Source organism: Brassica napus, chromosome C4, assembly GCF_020379485.1.
Source record: "Brassica napus cultivar Da-Ae chromosome C4, Da-Ae, whole genome shotgun sequence".
NCBI classification, from domain to species: domain Eukaryota; kingdom Viridiplantae; phylum Streptophyta; class Magnoliopsida; order Brassicales; family Brassicaceae; genus Brassica; species Brassica napus.
The window spans coordinates 9,809,240-9,834,107 of record NC_063447.1 but is presented as its reverse complement, the minus strand read 5'-3'; the positions used below and the strand labels follow the sequence as shown (position 1 = coordinate 9,834,107).

Below are 24,868 nucleotides of genomic sequence, written 5' to 3'. Positions count from 1 at the left end.
ATATGATTACCTATTTTGATGGATCTATGAAGCATATATCTAGATGTACACATGATCGAATTAGGAAATTATAGTAAAACATTATGTAGATATTTTTTTGGGACATTTGCTAAAACCAATCCAAATATTCAAATTAAACCTAAAAGTGTACTCTACTTTCAATAAAATGCAAAACCAATCTAAAGGGATAGTGAAAGTACTATTTAATCCTTATGACCAAACAAAAAAACAGAAATGTATTTTACGTTTCCATCATTCGTAAGTCTACACGTAATAAAAGAAGTCTACATATATATAGACTTCCTATGAAATCTACCTTATAGACTTATTTTGTAATCTACACTCTAATTTGATTTAATAATTTAATTTTGAAAATGTATAAAAATAATTATTGTGATATTTTTAACTAATGGATAGTATGAAGAGAAAAAGACTAGGATAGCACCAAACCAAGTTTTGGTTCCTAAAGTAGCACTCAAGTCTCAAAGTCACAAAAATAGGTTTCATTAAAGAGGTAAATATACACTTATACCCTTTGGGTTAATTAATCCAAACCTTAGGGTTTAGAGTTAAGGGGTGGGGTTTTGGAATTAGGATTTAAAATTTTATAAAAAATAAATACTAAAATAAAAAATAAAAATTTTAAAAACAGTTTCAAAAAGTATTTTTAAATTATAAAAAGAAAATTTGAAAAAATAAATAAAAAAAAATTCGAAAAAAAAAATTTCAAAAAAAAATTATAAAAATTTCGAATCTGAAAACATATAATCTGAAACTATAAAAAAAATTCTTTTTTTTCATTTTTATTTTATTTATTTTTATTTATTTTTGTTTGTTTATCTAATTTTAAATCAAGGGTATTAAGGATATTTTACCCTTTAATGAATGTCATTTTTGTGATTTTCTCCTTCTAGTGCTATTTTTGAGACATAAACTTCAAAAGGAGCTATTATTGACAATTGCCCTAGTATGAAGTAAATAAACTAAAATTTCATATAATTGAACAATTTTGAAGAATATATACTAATTTGGTTATCATATGTTAGACAATGTTCATAGTTTAGAACAAAAGGTTCTAACATGTTATGCCTTTTAGTGATTGATTTCATAGGGTTAGATTTTAAAATTTTTTTTTTTTTTTTGTCTTATTAACTTAAATTTGCATATTAATGTTTAGTAGTTTATATTTTGTATAATTGAGACTTTTTTATTATCAAGCAAAACATTTAGGGTTTGAGATTTGTGGTTTAGGGTTTCGTAGACGTACAATAAAGTCTATTTATCTGAAGACGTCTTTTTCAGTCTATATTTTTCAAATTTTTTACAAAAAATTATTATATTTAAACTAAGTTAAGTACCTTAGGAATAAAAAAGTGAAATAATATACTATAACTATTAAAAATAAAGAAATAAATTTAGTAAATCATATATTAAAATTATTAAAATAATAAAGAATAAACAACAATAATGAAATTATTATAGTAGACTTCCAAAAAGTCTACTATGTTACAGTAAAATCTACTCCAAAATTTTAATTTTAGTAGACTTCATATTTACATTTTTGTCTCACTTTTTTTTTGACAGCAAGAAAAATTTACAGACTCATATAGACTCTGTAAACCAATGTGGTAACTCCGCATCCATGTGTACGACGAAAGACGGTTGTGTCCGAGCACTACGTGCCAAGCGATCCGCTTTTATGTTTTCCGTCCTTGGAACATGAACAATCTCTGAGTTGGTAAAGCTTCTTTTCAAAAACTTAATGTCATCCAGATAGCTTTCAAATGCCGGCCATTCTTCTGGTTCCGAAACCATCTTCACCAATTGAGAACAATCCGTTGCAAACGTGACCCGGTACTGTCGTAAGTTCTTCATACACGCCATTGCCCAAATTAGAGCCTCCAACTCCGCATGAAGAGGTGAGAAACTTGCCCTTACATTCTTTGCCCCTAGCAAACCCTCAAACCCCGGAAGCGTGCTGAACCAGCCTTGTCCTGAGAAAGAATCCTTATCTTTCCAAGAACCGTCAATGAAACACCATCTTCCTTTAGTCTGTGAGTTAACTCGGAACTGCGCTTCAGGGCCATCCTGGAATCATTAACAATTTGTGCCTCCACCCAAAGTGTTGATTCCAATTCAGCTAAGTTTAGCGTTTCTTTCGGGTCAACATCAATATTACTAAAAACTTTATTATTCCGACCCTTCCAAATGTACCATAGAATCCATGCAAACTGATGATCCTCCATTTTTGGATTAACTCTCCAAAACAGATGATCCATATTAGCAAATATCGAGCCCAAAAGGAAAATATTTGGGTTTGATGGAATCTTAGATAGTGCCCATACTTGCCGTGCCAGAGAACATTCAAAAAACACATGATTTATTGATTCATCCGGATCACCACACCTTGCACATCTTGTATCTCCTTGTATTCCACGTGATTTTAAATTTTTGCTCACTGCTATACAACCTGTCAACAACTGCCATAGAAAATGCCTTAACTTTGGAGGGCACTTCACTTTCCAACAGAATGCCTTAAGAATATCCACGTTGGGTCCATAAAATTCTGGTTGTTTCTCCTTATCAGGATATATCCTTTCAATTTGATACCCTGATTGTACCGTGTATCTTCCATTTTTAGTGACATGCCATCCATTCCTATCATTCAACATATTTCTACTCAGAGGAAGACTTTCAATCATTTTTGCATCATTGGATTCCACCAAAGTCCTAATTGCCTGTAAATTCCATGTTCAGGATTCCTGATGAATGAGGGAATCCACTGTGAGGTCCGGGTAGCTATCGTGAAAATTTTTGTTTGCTGGTCTCAGGCCGGTGGATGAGAGCCAGGGGTCATTCCATACTGAGATAGATGACCCTGTTCCAACCCTTTTAATTAGTCATTTACAAACTAGAGATCTAGTAGAGATAATACTCCTCCAGCCATACGACGGGGAATATGAGCTAATCGGTTCCAGGGGTGAAGCATTCCTGTAGTACCGTCCTTTGAAGATTCGCGAGAAAAGAGAATTTGGCTTCTCAATCAGCCTCCACAGCTGCTTTCCCAACATTGTTGTATTAAAATCCATCAAATCCTTGAAACCTAGCCCACCATTATCCTTATGGACACATAATTTATCCCATGATTTCCAATGCATACCCCTTGTACTTCCTCCTAGGCTCCACCAAAACTGAGCTACTGCACTCGTTAATTTCTTCACTATAGCTTTCGGTAGTCGATACACCGACATCACATGATTTGGCAGAGCCGTGATAACCGACTTAATAATCACCTCTTTCCCTCCTTGATGTAATCCCCGCTTAGGTATTATAAGGCCTCTCGGTTGCCCATTAAGAAGAACTCTATATTGAACTGAAGATATACACCCTCGCATTAATTTAACCCAATGAGAATCAAATCCCATGTTATGAAGAAGAGCCTCAATAAAATCCCACTCTACCCGATCATATGCCTTACTCATATCCGTTTTAATTGCCATAAACTTATTTTGACAGGATTTGTTGGTTCGCAAACCATGGAACATTTCCTGCGCAATAAGAATATTATCCGATATTAATCTTCCTGCCACAAAAGCCGATTGTGTTTCCGAAATTAGATGGAGAAGACATTTTTTCAACCTTTGACACAACACTTTCGAGATAATCTTATAACCAACGTTACATAGACTTATCGGTCTCAGTTCCATCATCCTTGTAGGTCTTTCAATTTTCGGTATCATGCAGATATTAGTTATGTTCAACCGTGAATCCATATCTCCTGTAACCAAGAAATTATTTACCAACTCAACCACATCCTTTTTAATGACATTCCAGGAGTGCTGAAAGAAGAGAGCCGTCATTCCATCTGGGCCTGGCACCTTCTCCGGATGCATCATAAATAAATCTTGACGGACTTCTTCCTCCGTTGCTACTCGTAGTAGCATAAGATTCATCTGTGGGGAAATTGATGGTCCAATCTCCTCCAAAAAACTATCAACCTCCACCGGGTTAGTTGAACTAAACAAACCATCAAAGTAATCTACCGCCACTTTTTTCACACCATTTTCTCATGTAACCCAATTACCCGCCTCATCATAGAGACCCACTATTTTATTTCGGATCTGACGTTGCTTTGTCAAAGCATGATAAAACTTAGTATTAAGATCCCCAGATGAATGCCACATATTTCTACTCTTCTGATGCCAGTATTCTTCCTCATCCTTATAGGCCTCTTGTAATTTCCTGGAAATGTCAATAATATCCTCTTGCGTTTTATTGTCATCTGTTTGTACTTCTTCCAGTGCCTTTTGGAGATCCTGAATTTTGTATTTCCCATATGGTTGGTTATTTTTTCGCCATGAAGATATTTCATGCCGACAATTATTAATCTTAGTAATAAAATCCGCTGATGATACTTCCTGATTTTCTGTCCAACCCGATACAATTGATTCCATGAGTCCTTCTTGGCCAATCCATCGCTTATCAAACCTGAACTGTCTCCTTCTCCTTCTTGTTAATTTATCTTCTAAAAAAGCTACCACAGGTCGATGATCTGAGCCTACCAGCCTCAAATATTTTGTCTCACTATATAAACAAAATTTATAAAGTCTCTCTCTAAAGTAGCTGCACAAGTTTTTAAAACTCTCTCACTTCTCTCTAAAACTCTCTCCCTTCTCTCTAAAATTCTCTCCATTCTTTCTAACACTCTCTCATTTCTCTTCTTTCTCTCTAAAATTTTCTCAAGTCTTTCTCACAATATTATCTTGTCATTTTAGATATTATGATTCATGGTTTTCATCTTTTCCTTTAAAAAATGTAAGTTTTAGATCTATAGATTTTAAATGAGTATTTTTATGTTATTTATTTCTCACAATATTATCTTTTCTTTTTGTAGGTATTATCACAAATGGATTTCATCTTCTCCTCTAAAAATGTAAGTTTTAGATTAATAGATTTTAAATATGTATTTATATGTTTATATTCAAATAAATTTATTGATCAAGCTCTGTGCATTAATTTGCTACTAGTTTATCTTATAAATTCTATTTTGTAAAATATTTTCTGATTTAAAATTATTTTCACATTTCAAAATGTATAGATTTTTTCAGATCTGAAAATTATCAGACAGTGTAGACTTCTAAAGAAGTTTATTAAAGCTAGTAGACTTCATATGAAGTTTACTAAACCACAAAGTTTAAGCAGACTTCATTGGAAGCCTACGAGAATATGACATTAATTTTTTTTCTATGTTTTTAATAATTTTATCTTATTTTGCAGGTATTTTCTTCCATAGTTGTTTTCTTTTCCTCCCAAAAATGTAAAGTTTACATCTATAGATTTTAAATATGTGTTCTAGTATTTATATTTAAATATAGTTACATATTCAAATTCTATGTCTTTAATTTATTACTATTTTGTCTATTAAATTATATTTTTAAAGTTTTTTAGATTTAAACTTATTTCATATTTTTAATGTATATATTTTTCAGATCTAATTTCTTTTTGATAGAGTAGACTTCAAATGAAGTCTACTAGCCTTAACTTTTAAGCATATTTCATTAGAAGTTTACTCAAATATGATTTTAATTTTTATTTTATTTTTCACAATTTTATCTTATTTTACAGGTATTCTCTTCCAAAGTTTTCAAATCTTCTTCTCAAAAATGTGCTTCCCCTTGGCCTCTTTTGTTTACATATTGTATTAAAGCATGCTTATTACAAGGACTTCATGTAAAACCAATTTTCAGTCATGGAGTTGATGTTTCTAAATGGCAGGAAGAAAACATTCAAATAAACTCAACACCGAAGTTCAAGATAGATTTAGCCTGACAGCTTTAGTGCTTGTGCAACCACCTTTTTGGCTAGAATTGGAAGATAAATGTAGTTTTTGAAAACTATCCTCAGAGATAATATCTGTAGATGTTTGTAATAGGCATTTGTAATGTACTTCTATACCATACTACATTGTATTGTGCTTTTTGTATCAAACTATGTATTATGTAATTTACTTGGAATAGAGATCCAAAGACTAACCGTAAAGGCTACTTGATAGAAAGCAGACTTGTTTAAATACAACTTCAAAGCAATACAAAAAAGTTAGATCCCAAGTTTAACATAAATTTATCACATAATACAACTCCAAAACAATATAATATAAGTTTAGCACATAACACTGGAGACCCACAAATTCAACATAACTTTTACATTTGTGTATCAACCTGTGAAATGCATAGAAATAAAAGTTTATACAAAATCACAAAGAACATTTTGCCTCTTTTATCGACCACAAATTCACATAACCTCTATTTACAGAAATAGACTTACAAAGACGTCTACACTTATTAGCTAACTACATAGTCAAACCAAAAGTTTAATAGTTTCACAATTATAACAGATTTTCTTTTCAAAATCACCCAAGACCAATAGGATTAACTTACACTCACTGTCAAACAAAAAAATCGTGAAAAAACTTAATGAATAATACACAAATTAACTTTTTTTATAGATTTTTCTATGTAGACTTCATATTCAGTCTACAAAATAATAGACTTTCTTTTCAGTTTATGTTTGTAGATTGTCATGTAGGACGTCTACTCTTAGGGTTTGTTTTTGCAATTGCAAATTTTACGGGTTGCTATCTATATTTGAAAAAAACTTGTGATTTTATACAAGTAGACTTCCATTTCGCTATACACTTTAAAAATGTTAGTTTTTGTTATTGACCATAATTCACCCAGGATTTGACCTTCAGAAGTAGACTTGATATGCAGTCTACATGTTTGAATTTTTTTGAAAGAGGTTAGTTTTACAGTTGACCATGTTTGACTTTCAACGAGTAGATTGAAATGAACGTCTACAAGTGTGTAGACTTCGCGTGAAGTCTCTTTCAAATCCGACGGGTTAGTTTTGCATTTGACCAAAATAAAAAAATAGACTTTACATGCAGTCTACATTTTTTTCTAAGATAAGAAGACTACATATGAAGTCTACAATTTAATAAATTTTTGATTACTTTTTAAACTTTTTAGTCAAACACTAAACTAACCTATTCGACGAAGTCAAAGTTTCGGTCAAATGCAAAAGTGACATTTGTAGACTTCTCGGACAGTCTACATTTTGTAGACATCCGATGAAGTCTATTTTGAAAAGTCAAAAGTTTAGTCAAATGCAAAACTAACCTCTTATACGTAGACGTTTTGGTAAGTCTACCTAAATTTTTGTTTTTGTTGTCAAAGGTAAAGACGGAGACTGCCAGGAAAGTCTGCATTACAAAAAAAATTGTTTGGTCAATTTCAAAACTGACCTGTGTGTTGACAAGTAGACTGCATCCTACGTCTACACAATGGCGTATACATATAAAACAGTCTACTATCGCGACACAGATCTGAAAATGACGAAAACCATGTAAATTGTTACTTTTTCCGGTGTAAAGCTCATTTCCAACCTTTTCAACCGTCCAAACTCCAAATATGAGCAAAAAGAAGCACATTTGACGATTCACTAATGAAGAAACTCGTAAATATGAAGTTTGTGATTATGAAAATGAAAGTTATGAGAGTTTTTTAGATGGAAATGTAGAGGAAATGTAGAGGAAATGAAAGGATATGAAGATTTGTTAGTTTAGAATGAGAAAAAATGGTTGAAAATTGAATTATAGAGTTTTAAAAGCTCAAAAATGGTAGTTTATGGTGGTTGAAAAAATTGATGATGATGACATTATTGTAAATAAAAAGAAATGGTTAGGGTGTATTTGGGTTTTTTGTTAATTTCGAAATTAATATAAAAATAAATGATAATAGCAATTTTGTAATTAATTCAGAAACATAGGAATGATATGGACAATTCATTGATGAATAGTAATGACCAAAAAAAAGAGTTGGTTTTAAGTTTGACTTGAAAAAATGAGTTGGTTTTGAAAAACTCCCTATTTTTTTTTTTTGTAGATTTTTATGTGAATATATTTGTGTAGATAAATTATCATCAATACAACCGCATGTACATGATTATCTAATGAGAGATACATATCAGAATTTATACTACAGTTCTGAGGCCAGTCTGATCCTATTGGCACGCACTATTCTTTCAATAATTGTTAAGATTTAAGAACAAATCTCTGAATAATCATTTTGTGATTATCCTTCAAAATTGAACTGCGAACTTCAGGAAAGAGTCATTTTTCTCAAAATAGAAAGTTCCATTACTTAATATAATCTTTGTTGAAGGGCCATGATCTTGTACAGAATACAGATATCCCCTATATATTATTTGAGAAGTATTACGACTTTTTTTTGTAGCCACGTGTCATCATTAAGATGATTCTTAGAATCATTAGAAAAATGTGTTGCTCTATCTAATTATATAATAAGTTTTTTATTAAGCTAACAATAAATTCATTATTAATGTACTTTATTATTTCCTTAATAAAATTTACGAAATTGCCTAATGTGGCTAAAGTATATATGACAATTAATGATTTTTAATAATAAAGATTTGATAAAAAAAATAGTGTATCTTCTATCATATTTTTTTAATTTAAAACTATTAAATAAATTAAACAACCACAATACAATATAATAAAAATTTATATTTTTCCGTATATGTTATATTTTGAATTTAAAAACGACTATAAATTACTTAAACTGCTAAAAGTCTTACATTCAAATTTTGTGATCCATAGTTTAAAATTTTTGTTATGAAAATATACAGATGATTACAAAATTAAATAAGTAAAAAGTCTAATTTAATTGATTATTAATATATATATATATATATATATATATATATCTTTTTAAATTAAACAATAAACCATGTAAAATACATAAATATTTTTGTTTAAAAATTTACTTTGAACAATTTTTTTTATAAAAGTTTTGAACGAACATTGACAACTTATTTTTTAAAAATGTAAATTACTAAAACTATTAATCCCACAATGACAATTTTGTTATCAGTAATTTAAATTTTTTTTTATAAAAGATACAAATGATCAAAAAAATATATGATTAGAAATCATCATTTAATAGATATTAATATTAAAAATATACTAAAATATACTATGTATGTCAGTATCACTTAAATTTAATTACATATCCTATAAGAAAAATATTTTTTCGATTAATAAAATTGATTTATATGTTCATACCAATTTGATTATATATCTAATAGTTAATTATTTTTAATTATTCAATATATATTTATTATTTCATAACATGTAAAAATATTTAATATATTAAATAATTTTTATATATAATATTCATTCCATGCAAGACGCGGATCTTAACCTAGTAGGAAAGTATAAACAGGATTACATGCTCTGTTATGTGATCACTCTATACTGATCCTTTTATCGAATATATTAGCTGTTGTTAAAAAAAAAAAGGCTTCAATAATAGCCTAATCTTACCAAATGGGCTGCAAGTCAACCAAGGTAGATGCTAGCCCATACACTCTGAAGCCTGATTGTTCGCTTGGCGATTTTTATTTACTTAGTTTTTTTTTGTCAACTTATTTACTGTATCCTAATTATAGTTTTGAATTCCACTGAGTGAATTTTCCCAATTATCTTTCTGAAACCATAAGAAGTCATCACAAACTCACGTGATATATCCTAGACGTTTACCAAAGATTGCAAAAATATAAAGTATATTCTAATATTTAGGTAGATTTTGTTTTAATATTAGGTTTATTAATCATAAATTACATTTAAAATTTATGTATTTGTTTCTCTTCACCAATTTTGTTTAGTTAAAAATAAGGGTTGGCTGTCTAAAACCCCCTGTAGACTTGCACACCCTATCTATTTTTCCCCAAACTTATTGGCTCTTGACCAATCCACCCAGAAATACATATTCTCTTCATATCTCTCTGGACTTATTTAACCCCCTCCCCAATCAATTTTAAAATCGAAATTAGAGTAAACTTAATTGCGTTTTGTAAATTGCGATTGCCCAATTAAAAGGAAAACCCGACCCGACACTAAAAATAAAACCCGACCCGAGTTAACTTAAAAAAATTAGAGATCAAATTGAAATTAGGTTTCATGTCTCTGTTTCACGACAGAAACTAAGAACATGACAGAGAAAGAGAGAGAGACAGAAACGACAAAAAAGAATGCAAAGGAGAGAGAAGATAATGTTGGGGAGAGAGGGACAATGAGGAACGATGAAGATGGTACCATGGACGAAACCCAGACACAAAGTCACTACCTGAGAAGCATTGAAGAACCGTTCGACAGTGTGAAGAATGTTGAAGGATCTGTTGTTGTTAGGTATCGAAAGTCTGGATTTTAAGCTTGTTAAAATTAATTTTTTTATTTGTTTATGTCTTGGCTTGAGTTTGAGTTGTTTAAATTTGACAGAGATGAAAGAGGTGAAATTGAAAGTGATGAAACCATGGTTGAAACAGAGAAAAAAGACTTCGAAGAAGGGTATGAAACTGAGTACGAGTACGAGGAAAAGAAAAAATCTGGGAAAAAAGATAAGATGGATGAAGATGAGGATACTCTTGGTCGATATGAATTTGAAATCGAAGAATCAGTCGCTGAATTTGAGGATGAGGAGCCAACTGAAAGAAACCAGATACCAGAGAGTTCAGATGACTCTTCTGAGGATGAGATCGATGTGCGTGAAGAAGATGAGGCTGAGTTGTGTTGGTACATTCTTACCACACCAACATTGTGTTGGTACGCCTCCCATTGCTCTCTGTCGCGAAGATGATGAGGCTGAGTTGCTCATTATCGATGGATTCGTCTCTCTGTCTCTATGTTCCTCGTCGTTGTCTCTCTCTCTCTCTCTCTCTCTCTGTTCCTCGCCATCATCGTCGTGTCTCTGTTCGCGTCGTCGTCTTTCTCTGTTCCCGTCGTTGTCGTGTCTCTGTGTTCCCGTAGTCTCTCTCTGTTCTCGTCGTCATGGTGTCTCTCCTTGTTCCCCTGGTCGTCTGTGTGTTCTTCGTCGTCTGTTCTTCGTGTTCAAACAATAAAGTTGAAATCCTAATTTAAAATTTTCCCCAATTCGATTTCATTTTGTAATTAACTTCTGCCGGGTCTTTTTTTATTCAGGGTCAGGTTTTCCTTTTAATTGGGCAATCGCAATTTACAAAACGCAATTAAGTTTACTCTAATTTCGATTTTAAAATTGATTAGGGAGGGGGTTTAAATAAGTTCAGGGGGAAATATGAAGAGAATTTGTATTTCTGGGTGGATTGGTCAAGAGCCAAGAAGTTTGGGGTAGAATAGATAGGGTGTGCAAGTCTACGGGGGGTTTTAGGCAGCCAACCCTAAAAATAATATTGTTAGCTCTATTCTTTATAATTTATCCATTTATACACAACATGTCCACTATGTTGCATCAATGTTCGTTCAATGATCAAGTTTAATGATAAACAAAGAGATTAATAATTTTCAACGGTAAACCTGAAGAAGAGAAAACAACGAAAACAAAGTTGACCACACTACCTAACGATCAAATCGATCGAAGAAGAAGAAGACGAAGACAAAACCCAAAAAAACGAATTAAACCTTTCTGTAATGGAGAATTGAGAAAAGAAGAGCAGATTGATTGAGAATGGTGGAGGGTTGGCGAAATGGGTCACGCGAGGCAACGAATTCGAAGCCTCTGTTCGTGACGATCTACGCGACGGTGATCATCGGCGTCCTCGTCTCTTCCTTCTACGTCTTCTCCGCCATTTACTCTCCCACCAATGGCTCCACCTCCTGGCTCTCTTCTCCTCCTCTCTCCAGTAACCTCTCTTTCTCCCTCTCTTTCTCCCTCTCTGTTCGATTTAAAGTTGAAAACTTTTTGTTATGGGTCTGCTTGTTAGGTTGATTTCGTTAGCTAGAGGTTAGGTTCTGTTTCTAATTCGAGCTCACCGTTGACCTTGAATCTCAATGCTCGTTTGATACAGTGGATTCACTATATGATCTGAGATGGGTATTGACTTTTGATTCACTTTAGTTGATTCTCATCCCAGCTTTTGTATATATTATGATCAGTACTGTACTTGGATCTGCATTTACGAGCATGCTAAAGTTTTTATCTTTTTAGTGTTCTGCCATTTGAATGTTTCATGGTATCAGGCTAGATAAGCTTTGCTTGAGCAGCAAGAAGTTTCAAGTTTTCTTCTTTTTGGTTTATTGTGTACAATGTATTCATGAGTTTTTCTTTGTAGCTGCTGGAAGAATCCGCCAAGCTCCGCAAGAAAATGCAACGTTTCAGACACCAGTTGGGCCACCACCACCACATGCACTGCCACTGCCATCTCCGGAGGAAGCTGAAGGAAAATCCTTGGGTAAAATCTGGGTGTCTCCTCCTCGAGAAAAGAAGATGCCACCTCTTGAAACGTTTAAGCTGACGAAAGAGTTGTTTGGTGAAAGGGTGAAGGACAATGTGATAATAGTCACCTTTGGGAACTATGTTTTTATGGATTTCATCTTGACTTGGGTTAAACACTTGACTGATTTAGATATCTCCAATCTTCTATTTGGCGAGTTTTTTTTTTCACTTACCTATGTGTTATTGTCAATTTTCACTAAGTAACTTTATGTTATGTGGGGATTATTTATAGGTGCAATGGATACAAAGTTATTAGAGTCTTTGTACTGGAAAGGCGTTCCGGTGTTTGACATGGGAAGCCATATGAGCACAGTGGATGTTGGGTGGGGCTCCCCTACGTTTCACAAAATGGGAAGAGAGAAAGTTATTCTCATAGACTCTGTCTTGCCCTTTGGTTACGAGCTTTTAATGTGTGACACTGACATGGTGTAGCTCAAGGTACTGATTCAAGACACAATCAATACTTCCTTGGACCTTGATAGACTATCTTCTGATAATTATGATATACTTTGGATTTGATCCATTTTTATCCATGGTATATAAGTATTTTACTATATATATATCTATGTTTTCTACTCTTCTAGGTATGTTTTCAGGTTCAGGTGCATTTCGGAGTAAAGCTACGACTTTAGAGCATTTTGGAGCTTAAAGGACATTTCACCCGAGCTGACTACTTAGAGGTCGACGAGAGGAAGAACAATCGATCGATGCGCATCAGTGCTGGCGATCGATTTCATGAAATACCTCGACAGATGAAGATTAATATCGATCGATGTACACAAGTACCATCGATCGATGTCGAGACACCAGACGCAACATTTTGGATTCAGCAGACTTAAAAACCAAGGCCAAGCCAAATTACCAAAATGCCCTGACGAGTTTTTAACCTAGTAGAATATATACTGCCTAAGTGTTTTGACGGCAAAGAGAACAGAGCTTTTTCTAGACCTACTTTTGTTACAAGTTTCATTTGGCAGAGAAGATCACTTGTGATTGGAACTCCTTGTTTCTATTTCTTTTCATCTATACTATGAGTTTCTATTTCTCTATTGATATGAATTGATTTGCTATGTCTTAGTATTTCAACTGTGGTTTAGATAGGTTTGTGGGATTAGCTCCAAACTATAGATCTGCCTTCTTGTGATATTCATGATAGATTTGTATTCATTGCTTGTTTTAGCTTTGCTAACTAGAACTTGATCATATGATTGCATACTCAAGCACCCTTGTTATTCCATCCTGACATCTATCTATCATATTAGGATTGCTAGAGTGGGCTAACCGCCAATTTAGCATCTTAGTAGGGCATTTCATACTCGCGCATAGGCTTGGCCAGAACCCGTCGATCGATGTCCTCAACTGACAATCAATCGACGTTGGCAAAGGTGTATCGGTCGACGTCTTAATAGACCATCGATCGACACTCTCTCGTTGTCTGCATACTAACTGCTGAGACACGAGATCTAGTCTGTTAACCAGTGGTACATGCGACAGCTGATCACTGAGTTAAGCGAATGAGCTCTAATATATCATGCATGCAACAGTTAGGCATCTATAGGTATTATAATCTCCAACACCTGAATAGTGGCCCTGCATCTAATATCATTTCCAAACAAGTTACATTTATTATTTACTCGCTTGTTACTATTGCTATTCCATTTAAACATTTACAACCTTTAGAATTAATAAACACTAGATTTAATTGTTCCCTAGCTCCTTGTGGATTCGATCCCTAAGTACTACATCTGAACCTCTTTTGATGAGAGTAACACTCCTTAGGGTAATTTGAGTGGTATCAAATTTGGCGCCGTTGCCGGGAAGCTTTGATCGCCATTAGATTTAGTTTTATTGATTCTTATTCTTTTCTTTACCCCCTTTCTAATAATCTTTTTCTTGTCTTTTCAGGTGCATGCCCAGCGGTACCAGAAGCAACAAGGAGAAAGACTTGCTGTTCTCAGACGATCCTGCTCATTTGGAACGCACTATCCGTAGAGGTCAACGTTTCAAATCGCTCGACGCAACCACTTTGTCGTCGATCGATACGCAAAACCAACCGTCGACCGACACTAGACCATCAGCGTCGATCGATCCCAATCGTTCGACAACGATCGATACTACACCGCGTACGTTGATCGATACCGTGTTGTCAAAAATGGTAAACATTATTATTCTAACTCAGGACGAGAACGGAAACCTGTATGACCAGGCCGGTCATCTGCGTAATGCAACAGGTCAGAAAATAGATGCTCAGAGAACTGTAATCCCTGATGCTGATGCTACAGGAGCTGCTCAACCTGTAGATGAGGACGCTCGATCGAAACCACTGGCTGACTACAATTGCCCAGATGAGTACTATTCCAACAGATCAGCTATTCGACTTCCGGAGATCCAGAAGCAGAATTTCGAGCTGAAGCCTCAATACTACACTCTCGTGTCGCAGATACCCTACTCTGGGTTACCGCACGAGCATCCTATGGACCATTTGGAACGGTTCGAGGATCTAATCGCTGCTATTCGGATGGAAGGAGTCCCCGAAGATTACCTGCTGTGCAAGCTCTTCAGATACACGCTGAACGGAGAAGCGATGCACTGGCTTAGGCAGCAACCCACATGATCTTTAACATCCTGGAGCGACATCAAGAATGCTATCTTACAAAACTTCTTCGATGAGGCGCGCGCTGAAGAACTTCGGAACAAAATTTCCACATTTTCGCAGAAGGCTGGAGAGTCCTTCAAAGATGCGTGGATTAGATTTAGGTTCTTCCAGCGAGACCGTCCACACCACGGATTTAAGGAAGTGCAGCTGTTAAGCACTTTCTTCCGAGGTCTCGCCTTACAGTATCAAATGGCCCTTGATACGGCGAGTGAAGGAAACTTCACTACTCGGAATCCGTTGGGAGCTGTGAGACTTATCGAAAACTTTGCTAACAGCAGCAGCACCAAAAACACTGACTCTGAACAGAAGAAGTTTGTAGCCTCTATCGGGAAAGAACAGATGGATGAAGTAAGAGCTAAGTTAGATGTGGTGCACGAGCTTCTTAGGAAGCAAGTCTGTTCAGCTGAAGGAGAAGTAGCAGATACGGAAGGAGAAGAAAATGTGAACTACATCGGAGGTACCGGATTCCAGAAATTTGGAAACCAGGGCGGAACCAGAAACTTCTTTGGAAATGGCCAAAGAAGTAACCAAAATTCACAATTTCAAAAACCCTTCAACAACAACAAAATCTACTCGAACTCTTACTACCAAAATCCACCACCCCAGACTCAGGAAAGCAAGATCGAAGAAATGCTTGATCGAGTACTGTTGGGACAACAACAAATCACCGTGGATTTCAACGGTAAAATAGACTCCGCCTATAACAATCTGAACACCAAATTTGAGACCTTAGGGACTCAGGTGAGAAAATTTGAAGCCCAAGTAATTCAGACGGGCGAGACTATAAAGAGGCAAGAAGCTTTCGCTAGAGAGGCAGGAGCCGACAAAGGGAAACACCACGTAAATGCCATCATAGATGATGATTTCTGGCAAGTGGTGAGAAATGAAAAGCTTGAGGAAGGAGACTTCGAAATCGAAAGCTCCATGCGTCTCGGCGGATCCCAATGGTGTCGACCGATGTCGAAGAACTCGCATCGATCGACAGACCATGATGAAGATCGATGGACGGATTACTCCAGTCATCGATCGACGTCGTCTGCCAAATCGACTGAGTGCAATGCGGTTCGAATTCTAACTCATGAAGAATTTGCAGCTAAGCATCCTCACCCACCCTCTCCTTTCTATGATAAAATTGATCGATCAGTTGAGCCAACCATCGATCGACAGAGTGAGTCCCACGTCGATCGTCACAACACACCTCCCATCGATCGACAGGCACCTCTGACATACCGAGTGCGGTTACCCTCAGTCTATAATGATTACATCAACGCACTCAGACCACCACGTAAACCATTAGCAAACCCACCCGAACCAAAACCCAACCCTTTAAATAGTTCACCAGAATCAGTTCAAGAAGAACAAGAATCTGAAGGGAGAAGGTTAAGGAAAAGAAAGAAGAAGATTCCTAAAAACCTTAAGCGGGAAGCTAACGATAAGGAGATGGATGGTTTCACTAAAAGAATCCTCAGAATCCCAATCGAAAAACCTTTTGATGAAGCTTACTTCACACACCGGTTGTGGATGTTCTTCAGAGAAACAAAGGTAACTAAGGAGGACATTAGGAGAATGTTTCATCAAGTCAGAGAAAAGATGAAACACATGATCACATTGACGAAGAAGAGTGATCCTGGGAAGTTTGCAATACCATGCGTAGTCAAAGGTGTTGAATTTCCCCATTCAATGTGTGACACAGGAGCAGCAGTTAGTATCCTCCCTAGGATCATGGCAGACCAGCTTGGTTTGACCATCGAACCTTCAACGGAATCCTTCACCTTCGTGGATCTTTCAGAGAAATGATCAGGAGGAATCATAAGAGATCTGGAGGTACAGATTGGTAATGTCCTTGTCCTTGTAGATTTTCATGTCCTAGACATCGAGCTTAACTGAAACTCTTCACTTCTGCTTGGAAGATCTTTCCTAGCTACAGTAGGAGCCGTATGTGACATGAACAAAAACAAATTGTGTCTAACGCTCATAGACCCAAACATCCACTACGACCCCATCCGACCTAAGAGAAAGGTCATTAACTCTGTGGATTACGGGAAAGAACTTGGCTTCATTGGCGCATGCCATTGTGGAGCAGGGTATGAATCGGAGTATGAAACAGAGTACTCGGAATCGATCGACACCCCAACCTTTCCATCGATCGATTCCAATGAGTCAACGGTGACCGATGACGGCAACAACACATCACTCGACGTAATGCACCCAGTTGACCATTTCGCTTCACCTAATCATTGTTACCAACACTTTGTCTTCCAACCTCCAAGCAAGAGAAGACACATGATGATTATTCCATAGGCAGTTAGGCAGACAGTGGTTTCCATGAAAGTTTTGTAGTTGACACTGTAATTACTTCACCTAATGAGGAACATACAGAGGAATTCGATGAGGATTATTAGAAAGAACGTGCAATAGAAATGTCTTTCCAAGATGAAAGACTTGAAACACATAAATTCACCAACACGTTCCCCACGTCGTTCGACGCTGTGTACTCCACATCGGTCGATACCCACCCTCGTAAGCAAAACAACCGCTCACATCGATCGACACACGTACTGGAACTTCGATCGATATTCGCACCGCAGCGAAAATTCAGGAGCAGGAGAATATTCTCTCCCCAACTAAGGTTATAGATACCTATATAATTCGTTTTGCACCCCCGAAACCACCTACACACATCAGGGCGAACACACAAGCAAAAAAGATGAATAATCTTCCTTCTACATCAACAGAAAAATCCATGAAGAGCAATCATCTCAAGAACAAAAGTTCTGCAGAAATTACTCTGCCATCGATCGATGCAACTGTATCTACATCGATCGATACTACTCTAAACCCTAATCTTTCTATTTCTAAATTGAATGATTATGCAAACATTGATTACGGTTTTCTAACACCTGATGAATTTGGTATTTCCAGGGACCCAGATGGCAATGCACGTGCAATGGATGGAAAGATTTTACAAGTGTCCAGAGAGGACATAGCATACATCCTTCAAGTAGCCAGTGGACCTGACAACCTATTCTCACAGCAATGTGGCACTCCATACGTCATTAAAACAGATCCTAACAACCACGCAGGAGTCGCCACAACAGAGATCAACCCAGATCTATCACGCAACCAAAAGGGCAAGCATCGATAGACGGTAAAACGGAGACATCAATCGACAGGGTAACACCAACGTCGATCGATAGGGATAACTCGACGTCGATCGACAGACGTTATGAATGTGGGAACCGCACTTTTGACATGTACGGAGCCAGAAAGTTCATTTGGGAACAAAGGAACGAGTATGGAGTCTACAGAGATGAGTGTGGACACGCACGAGGCGTAGCTGGTGAGATGATATCTGTCACAAAGGACAACATCAGGAAATTACTGGAAAGAGCATCTCTTTTTGAAGAGAGCCACATCTGTCTTCCAGAACATGCCACTTCCTTCACACTCACAAGACTGGCACCAAATCGATGAGATGGTGTTTGGTATTTGTGGAGCTCAGGAGAAACTGGGAGAGGAGCTCAAAACATTGGTAGAAGATACACATCAGCCTTTGGATAGAGGCTACAATGAGCTTTTCAGATGTATGGCAGAAATGAGGACAGAAATTGAGAGTTTACGTCAGCAACTTGAGAAGGAAGCTACGACCTCGACATCGATCGACGCACCACATGCAACATCGATCGACGTCAGTCTTCCTACAGCTCAAATCCCTGCAGAACCGCAATGTTCAACACAACACAGGGATGAATGGGAAGTCTCATACATCGACACAAGGATAAACGACGTTTACTGCCCTCTCAACAATAACGTGGACTGGCTAAGCACTAAAATCGAGCTATTACAGCAAGATCTGGACACCATTCACAAGAAGGACCAACAACCAGCCACATCGATCGACATGTGTACATTCACATCGCTCGACGCTAAAATCTCAGCCATGAATGAGAGGCTGAGGACTTACGAGGACATGCATGACCGCTTTATATCACCAGTCATGACATATTTAAACAAATTGTCTAGTCAATTACTTCATGCCCAAAAGGATATTGAGAACATTACTAATCAAAATTTTTTGCAGGCAAAATCATCATCGATCGACAGGCTACGAGGGCCTTGGATCGATGGCAAGAAACCTGTGGAGTTACTTCCTTACACAGCAGCAGAGGTTGACAAGATCACATCTAAGATCTACACTGCGATGACATCTACTTTCCATTCGACAACAAAATCAGTGGACTAGACAGCCACGCAGAATGGCTACAGAAAGAAGTCAAAGCCATTCAAAGGCAACTCGCAGCTCAACACCAGATATCTGCATCGATCGACAGGACACTAGGAAAATCGATCGATGGCAACTCGCCGAGATCGACCAACGAACACATAATCGCATCGATCGACGCCGAGTCTAAACCAATCGGCGAGCAGCTGATACACAAGACGGTAGAGTCAATGCAAAAGGAACTGACAGATCTTTCAGCATACGCCTATGACAACATAGGCTGGCACCAGGTCAGCATTGACAACGTTCAAGAAAGGCTACAGAACACCTCCAATGTACTTGAGAAGATGGATGACAAATGGACAAGAAATGATGAGGCCACAAGAAGTTTCATTGCATCTTGGTCCAGAATGCGCAGAGATGACGTGGATGCTTGCTTTCCAACAAGCAGCTGTTTCTCCACCCAATAGCCAATCACTACCACAGTCAAGCTAAATGACTATAACCAAGCGCTGAGTGGGAGGCAACCCACTATTAAGTATTTTACTTTGGTTTTATTAGCTAGCATTTAATTCCTTTCGTTTTATTTCTTTCAGATTTATGAGACCCAAGTAGGAGGACCTAAATATCGACCGACGACGAGATGTCGACATCGTTCGACATAGACAACCACACGACGATCGATGTAACACTTTCAACATCGATCGATATCTAATCCGGTCAGATGTATCTTCCTTACTTGTTACATTTCGTACATCATAAACTATTCATCATCACTCCGGCTGAGTTACACTGGGACAATGTAATTTAAGTATGGGGAGAGATTTACTGATATAATTTATTTTATTCTTATGTAAAAAGGAATTTTAAATAAATTATGCTTAGCTATTGAAAATAGGGACTATAATCTTATATTAATTTAAACATGAATATCTAACCAATCTTTAGCACCATTTTAGATTTACTGATTGCAGATAGCACTAAAGATGCTAAAGCGGATCAACCTATCAACTACACACTTGCCTTGAACCGTATGAAGTAACCAAAGATGATTTCCAACACTAAACCTGACATAACCGCTTGTCTTGGGGCTTGGTATACATGGGATCGGATTCTTCAGACAGGTCTGGAAGGTAACGCCTGGTTTAGATTATTTATCACATTTTTTCTCTCTAAATTTCGACCCTAGATTAGTTAGTGAGTATATAAAAAAAAATAAAAAAATAAGATCTATTGTTTAATTAGGATGAGTTTGAACATGACTTGGTGGCTAAAACCATTAAGGCTTGATTCATAAAGACTCAAATAAAAGAGTTCGAAACGGGACTTGGAGGCAACAATCTTCAAGGCTCGCTTTCGCAAAGAACTCTTGGATATAGGTAAAAAAGAAGTGAACAGAACTTGGTGGCAACCACCATTAAGTTTTGATTCATGGAAGCCTGTCCAATCTTGGTCACTGATCCTGCATTGGAAGCAGACTTTGATTCAAGAGAGAAATTTAGAGAGAGAAACTAGGAACTAACTTTTACCTGCAGCTCCAGATACCTGTCTGAAATCCTTGCATCATGTGATCGATACTCTCAAGGTAAAGCATTCACTTTATATTTATACTAAGAAATGAAATCAGTAGAGGGGATGTCAGACGTGAATTGATGAGTTGTGTTATATTAGAAATGGTTGCTAAGCTAGAATATTGCATAGTGTGCTTTTGTGATTAGGACTTTTTAAATGTGGTTGCAAAATTGTTGAGGAAAGATTTCTATGTTTTAAAATCTTAAGTTCCCAAATATTTTCAAACCTCTTTCAGAGAGACTGCCTGTATGTTTTGCTTGAGGACAAGCAAAAGGGTAAGTCTGGGGGAGTTGATATACCTTGGATTTGACCCATTTTTATCCATGGTATATAAGTATTTTACTATATATATATCTATGTTTTCTACTCTTCTAGGTATGTTTTCAGGTTCAGGTGCATTTCGGAGTAAAGCTACGACTTTGGAGCATTTTGGAGCTTAAAGGACATTTCACTCGAGCTGACTACTTAGAGGTCGACGAGAGGAAGAACAATCGATCGATGCGCATCAGTGCTGGCGATCGATATCAGGAAATACCTCGACAGATGAAGATTAATATCGATCGATGTACACAAGTACCATCGATCGATGTCGAGACACCAGACGCGACATTTTGGATTCAGCAGACTTAAAAACCAAGGCCAAGCCAAATTACCAAAATGCCATGACTAGTTTTTAACCTAGTAGAATATATACTGCCTAAGTGTTTTGACGGCAAGGAGAACAGAGCTTTTTCTAGACCTAGTTTTCTTACAAGTTTCATTTGGGAGAGAAGATCACTTGTGATTGGAACTCCTTGTTTCTATTTCTTTTCATCTATACTATGAGTTTTAATTTCTCTATTGATATGAATTGTTTTGCTATGTCTGAGTAGTTCAACTGTTAGATCCAGGGTATAGCCCCAAACTATAGATCTGCCTTTTTGTGATATTCATGATAGCTTTGTATTCATTGCTTGTTTTAGCCTTGCTAACTAGAACTTGATCATAGGATTGCATACTCAAGCACCCTTGTTATCCCATCCTGACATCTATCTATCATATTAGGATTGCTAGAGAAGGCTAACCGCCAATTTAGCATCTTAGTAGGGCATTTCATACTCGCGCATAGGCCTGGCTAGAACCCGTCGATCGATGTCCTCAACTGACAATCGATCGACGTTGGCAAAGGTGTATCGGTCGACGTCTTAATCGACCATCGATCGACACTCTCTCGTTGTCTGCATACTAACCGTTGAGACACGAGATCTAGTCTGTTAACCAGTGGTACATGCGACTGTTGATCACTGAGTTAAGCGAATGAGCTCTAATATATCATGCATGCAACATTTAGGCATCTATAGGTATTATAATCTCCAACACCTTAATAGTGGCCCTGCATCTAATATCATTTCCAACCAAGTTACATTTATTATTTACTCCCTTGTTACTATTGCTATTCCATTTAAACATTTACAACCTTTAGAATTAATAAACACTAAATTTAATTGTTCCCTAACTCCTTGTAGATTCGATCCCTAAGTACTACATCTAAAATTCTTTTAATGAGAGTAACACTCATTAGGGTAATTTGAGTGGTATCAAATTACTTTTGTGACAGAACCCTCTGCCTTATTTGGCTCGGTACCCTGAAGCTGATGTTTTGACATCAAGCGACCAAGTTGTACCTACAGTGGTAGATGACAGTTTGGATACATGGCAACACGGTAAGATCTTAGGTAGAGACATGCATTGCTCTCTAATCTGCTCACACGGCTACTAACTGTTCCTTATTTTTATTGGACTTTGCAAGTTGGTGCGGCCTACAACATAGGGATTTTCCATTGGCGGCCAACAGAATCTGCCAAAAAGTTGGCAAAAGAATGGAAAGAAATGCTCTTAGCTGATGATAAGGTTTGGGATCAAAATGGTTTCAATGAGATTGTGAGGAAACAGCTTGGTCCATCTGTGGATGGTGATAGTGGACTTTTCTATGCTTATGATGGGAATCTCAAGGTTGGGATTTTGCCGGCTAGCATATTTTGCAGTGGTCACACTTACTTTGTTCAGGTACACCTTTCTCTACTTGCAAGTTCATGTTTTGGTTCGTTTTTGTTCTTTTTTCTTTTGTGGACAGTCTTAATAGTTACTTCTCGTATTCTATTGTATAGGCTATGTATCAACAGCTTAGGCTAGAACCATACGCGTTGCATACAACGTTCCAGTATGCAGGTACTGAAAGAAAACGCCACAGGCTTCGAGAGGGGATGGTCTTCTTTGACCCACCAGAATATTACGACGCTCCAGGTAAAATAAAATACCATTAATCTTGTTGATGTGGGAAGCCAAACCAATATTCTGGTGTAAAATGTTTGAATATTTTTCAAACATTCTTGAACATTAATCAATGTTGTAAACTCCAACTCAATGAAGGAGGTTTTATTTCGTTCAAACCATCTATTCCAAAGAGCTTGTTACTAGACGGGAAGCATACCATTGAATCACATTTTACCCTCGTTAACCACCAGGTATGCATCTACTAACCTAACATCGTCACTGGGAGCTATATGTTAACTTGACCACCTTTTAACTATACATCTACCTTTGGTCTACTTTGATAGATGAAACAGATCAGATCAGCTCTAGCCATTGCGTCTCTACTAAACCGTACACTGGTGAGTCTAGTTAACAGCTTATATGCATATTTAATGGTGATATCGCTTTGTTCTTATGTATATCTCGTTGGTCTTTCTATGTTTTTCAGGTGATGCCACCAATATGGTGCAGGTTAGATAGGCTTTGGTTTGGACATCCCGGTACTCTTGTTGGATCTATGACCAGGCAACCATTCATCTACCCTCTTGATCATGTCTTTGAGGTAAAGTATGCCAATATACATTCTGGTTCTTTCTCTGAAACTGCCTCATAACACTCTTGAAGGATTTCATTTACAGGTCAATATCATGCTAAAGGAGCTACCTGAAGATGAGTTTGGCCCTGGAATTGGTATCAGAGAATATTCTTTCCTAGACAACCCATCATTGCCAAAACAAGTAACATAAGCCTTCCTAGATATTGTTCTTTTATCTAATTAATCATTTCATAAAATAAAATCTAAGGAATGACATTATTGTTACAGGTTAAAGAGTAATGGCTTGATGTTCAGCTCTGTCAAGAAGGAAAAGAAGGATGCGAGGCATCGAATATCACAAGCCCCTCTGGGTTTCTTAAGTTCCCAAAGAGAAGCAATGAAGATACGGTAACTAAAGATTTGTTTAGCTGTCTATTGATATGGTTGGCTTTAGCCTCATTGCTTTGTTTTTGTGGTCACATTCAGTTCAAGCGATTTTCTCTTCCTTCAACGATGTCAAAGTGATCAAGTTCTCTTCAGTTGAAGATGCTTTCACCGGTTTCTCAGACAAGGCAAGTAGATCTTTGAACCGTGAAATATTCAGACATGTAGAATCTGATCTGAGATAATCTGTGGTTTGTGTGCAGGGGAGATGATGCAGCATCATGATACTTTTCCGGCCAAGCAACAATGTTCGGTTTTCCTTTTACTAACATGTTTTAGTTATTTTCTTTTCTTAGTTTTTCGATTTCTAAAAGGGAAAGTTGTTTACAACCGACTCTAAGAGCAACTCCATCCATTAGAACCCCTAATGGACTCTAATGATTAAATTAGTAGGTTTAAAGGTGATTTGAGAAGCTAAGAACCTTGGTTAGTGGAAATATTTTTTTCTTCTTCCAATGGGAGAATCCCATAGGGGTTCTTAAATATTTTTAAATTTTTTTATTTTATTTAGAATGCTTTAAAATAAAAGCATACATAAAATTTTTAATAAAAATTACATAAAAACATATTAAAAATACAAATACAAATTGTAAACGAGAAAAAAAAACGATTAGTCGAAATCTTGAATTGTTCCAATTTTTTGTCATATATTCTCAACCAAATCAGCTTTCAATTGTTGATGTATTGCTTTATCACGAACTCGATTCCGAATGCTCATCATATTGCCGAGATTTTGAAGGCGAAATTTTCTTATATACAAACACTTTTTTTTTTTACATCCTCTGTAACCGCTCTCTTCATTAACACTGATACTTTAC

At 36.5% G+C, this 24,868-nt stretch overlaps 1 non-coding gene and 1 pseudogene across 1 annotated transcript; one reads left to right on the top strand and one right to left on the bottom strand.

Moving 5' to 3' along the window:
• Nucleotides 1-11,307: 11,307 nt before the first annotated feature.
• LOC106413228 lies at nucleotides 11,308-24,189 on the top strand (annotated as a pseudogene).
• Nucleotides 15,014-15,119, bottom strand: LOC125586746. Its single transcript, XR_007323281.1, has one exon. It is a non-coding gene; the product is annotated as a small nucleolar RNA R71 (small nucleolar RNA).
• Nucleotides 24,190-24,868: the final 679 nt, after the last annotated feature.